The sequence below is a fragment of the Henckelia pumila genome, chromosome 3 (genome assembly GCF_033568475.1).
Source record: "Henckelia pumila isolate YLH828 chromosome 3, ASM3356847v2, whole genome shotgun sequence".
Classification (NCBI taxonomy): Eukaryota; Viridiplantae; Streptophyta; class Magnoliopsida; order Lamiales; family Gesneriaceae; genus Henckelia; species Henckelia pumila.
Window position 1 is genome coordinate 79264495 of NC_133122.1, and position 4147 is coordinate 79268641.

Here is a 4147-nt window from a genome sequence, read left to right on the forward strand (position 1 = left end):
TTTACTTATGGGCGCCTGGGAATACACAGTATCGGGCAAGAGAGCGACTCCGCGTGGTACTCGATATATTCCCAAGACACAGATATCTCTAGGAAGAATGCCCTCGAATGTTGGAAAACTATCATGACTCAAATCATACCCGATGGCAGTCTCCAGTAAAAATACATATGCATGTGCTAACATCAGTAAAACATAGACAATACAGCACATACATCATGCGCTCACACACAACTATGTATAATATCATGCTGGCTATCAGCGGTCCAGAGTACTTATGTTCCTCTAAACACTGCAGGTCAACTCCTAGCACACCCATCATAGGTCCAAAGCCTACAAGTCTGCTATTACTGCGTATACACTTGCAAACGTCCATGCATCACTTTAAACTCTCTAAAAGCCGTAACTAAGCGATTTAATACTCCTAAATATTTTTAGGAAGCATTTATTACCTTAGTCCGTCGTCCAGCCCGCTGGTGTAGATTCGCCTCATAACTTAGGGCACACCTACGCTACGACGAGGGATCTCCTAGGCATCTTCCGGATTCTCAATAGGATGGCCTATAAATCCGTATATCTAAGTACAGAAGGTTCGAAAAACCAGAGGAAATGAGGGAGTAATCGCGTGCACAGAATGATGGCTCGGACCACTTATTTATAGACGGCAATACGAATCGTCGCCGAGCCCTCATCGGGAAACGTCCGATCGCGAACGGAGGCATTCCGTTCGTGTACACCGGAAAGTCCGATGTCTCTCAAGTGCGTAAGCAGTGACGTCTCATCTTGCATCATCGGTTTGATGACGCCTGCCTTGGCAAGAACGGAACGTCCGATCCTCAAACGGAGCTGTACGATCCCGATCGGAGCTTCCGATCTGTTGCTTCGGAGCTTCCCACAGATCCACATTCGGATAATTTGTAGGGCAAAATTTAGTAATTAATTTCCTTAAATTACCTTGATTAAGTTGCGGGTCTCTACACCTCTCTCATCTCTCTTCTCACAATTTCCAAACGTGTATTGTGCATGTATTTGTGCGGTCTATATCCCCATCTATCTCTTTTCTCCCCCCCCAAACCCTTCATCGTTGGATCACTCGACCGACGACAATTGCAGGAGCGGGGTGGTGACGAGAGTCGAAGGAGGCGGCTGGTCGATGTCGGCATTGCTATGCAAATCTAGAGGAGGGGATTCGCGGGGCGACTTGGCGACGGGCGACTGTGCAGATCGAGGAATGAGGAGATGCGACTGAGAAGAATCAAGGGGTAAGGAGGAGAAGAATCAGTGGCGGGCAGTGAGAGATGGGAGAAATAAAGACTGCTGCGAGGCGGGTAGCTGGTTCTAGAGAAGAATGAGGCGGCGGCAATACTGGCAATCATTAGGCCGATCTGAAAGATACGAATGATGCCGGCTGACGACGATGGGGGGAAGCGAATGAATCTGGAACCGATTGATAGTAGCGATGAGGTGGCGATGAATTCCTTGGGTCGTGAGAGCGGATGGATATATGCATTTTTATACAAGTTTATGAATATTTACATGATATTTGTTTTCTTTCTTAATTGAGAATTATTATTTTGTTTCTGTTTTTTAAAATGAATTACTACAACTTAGTATCAAAAATCGTGGGAAACTTTGATTTTCTAAATTGTTTTTTTCTTTTGTCAAAGTATTAAAAATATTATGACTTGTTTACATTGCATTGATTGGTAGTTGTAAGAGAATGTCTTTAAATAATTTATATATTATATATATATTTAAAATCCTTATATTCTTTGCAGGGTCTGTCCGTCCCGGGGGTTAAGGTGATTGTCCTTGTTAAGGAATAATCGGAGTAATTTTTCTCTCCTCGCACGGATTCTAGTGGTGAAAACTAGTGAATTTTGGATATCTGTTTTTCTCCTTTGAGAGATTTAGACGGCCACCTTCGTCGCTTGTTGTGGTCGAGACCGACTCCCTTCATATTTTTTAGCGAGAGCCAGACTATTGTGAAAGGAGTTAGTTAGGAGGGTAATCAGAGGGGGGGTTGACGAATGTGAGTATTGGGCAACTTCAAAAAACTTTATAGTCCGTGTTGTCACTAAACATTGATGATTACTATCTAGACTTATATTATGAGGATTCCTACAACGGGAGATTCTTGGTATAACCCATCCCGCAGAATTACTTCACCGTTGTATTTGGAGTATTTATTAATGGTTTTTCAGGTTTTTTTCCTCCTAAACGCCCATTTTCGATAAAATTATTTTGTAGGGCTTGAGTGTGAGTTTTAGTCAATTGGGAACCCCAGGGTCTATCCTCGTATTTGCATGTGTTCTACAGTTAGAATGAGAGCATGAATTTGATTCGTCGATTTGGAACTTATATTTTTTACTTGCTCTTCGTTGGTGCGGTCGTTCCATGCTCAGTATCTTATATTTATTTCGCAACCCCGTGATCGGACTGTAAATCTTTTTTCCCGCTTTCACCTTGTTTCCCGAAGAGTGTGTGGAGATCGGAGTTTTTTATTACGTTTTGGGATTTTGATGGTGCCCATGACATGGAGTCCAGCGGCCTACAAAAAATTATAATTGGTAAAACTCATCGTAACTTTGCAGCTTGAATGTCGATCCTTAGATCTTTTTGACGAAATATTTGATCCTAGGAGTTTTGGTTTCTTACTTGTAATCCTTTGTCCATGTTTTTTTTCTGATATTATTTTATGTCTTCTTGGGAACTTCTTTTGCTTGACTGTATTTAATTAAATTTATTTGTTCATTCATTTTCCCTTTCTCTCTTTTTTTCAATAGGCCGACAAAATAAACTTGGCGGAGGTTTGTTGCTTGCATAGAGAAAAAACGAGAATCCTTTTGCAAAGATGTCGAGGGAAAGAGTGTCAACAATGTGATCGGGGTATCCATGGGTTCCCAAGAGCTTTCCACGGAGGAGGGAAAATCTCCCGGGCTGTCCAAATCTTGTCAATCTCTTTGCGGTTCCATCGGTCTAAAAATAGTGAACGTGCATGACAGAAGGAATGGTGGTAAAAGATAATGAAGCTATAATAGGGAACTGACCGTCGATTGTTCGTACTAGGGAGTGCGATTATGGTAGAAAGTATCCAAAAATAAAACATGACCATGAACGATCAGTCCATATTGACACTCTTGAAGGTCACCACTTGTTCGTGGAGAGCGTGAATAATACATAATAACACTGGATCCTTTTGGGGATTGAAAGATCCAAAGATTGGGTTTGGAGAATGGGAGCTAACCTCATTAGAGATCATGATAGGTTACATCTACTGCCTCAACCGTACTGATAGTGTTAAATCGTCTCTTGCTTCGACAACCTTCTAGGTATTATTATTGATTTCTCTTGTTATTTATTTTTCTTCTTATGTTTAGAAATATATCTGATTTGTCTATGGTTATTGTAAAGATTTTATTAGTTTTTCATAAAAAAACCTTTCATATCGAGAAGAGAGATCTCGGATAACTTCATGAGGAAAAACGTTAGAAGATTGAAGAGTGACATCATTAAGGGGTGTGAAGAATGCAAAAGACTTTGGCGAGGAAGGCACGAAGATTCGAGATGACTTCCTCCAGTAGCGTAAGGATCTTGAAGAAAAATCCAGAAGGTATGATGCCTTTGTGCAAAGGAGATGGAACAACCTTAGGGTCGAAATAACATTCACATGAGTTGGAGGACTAGTGAGAATTTTCCTCCATTAGTCAATAGGCAAGATAAATATTCTGAGGCGTAATCGGTTGAGAAGGAAAGCAATCGAGGTTAACGAAAATTCAATCAGCATTTAGAGATTGACATGATGATTCAATCGGGAAAATTTTTTATTCTTGATGAAGTCGTTGTGGAATTGTCGTAAAGATCTACTGAAAACACTAAACTAGTCTACGGAGTGGAGGTATTCATTCTATGATGATTTATCATAAAATTTCCAGAGCCTGTGATGATGTAGATAGTTGAGGATTGGCTCGAGCCTCCCCTTGGGATATTTATTAGGAAGATTTGGGTGACGAGGAGATAATCGAAGATTTTCGCTCGAATCCTTTAAATTTTGAGTGATGCTAACAACAACGGGGCCATTTGAATTATTTTTAGTGGAAGACCATTCCGTGGAGCCGTTGAATAGTTTAGTTTTTACTATGTCTTGTCA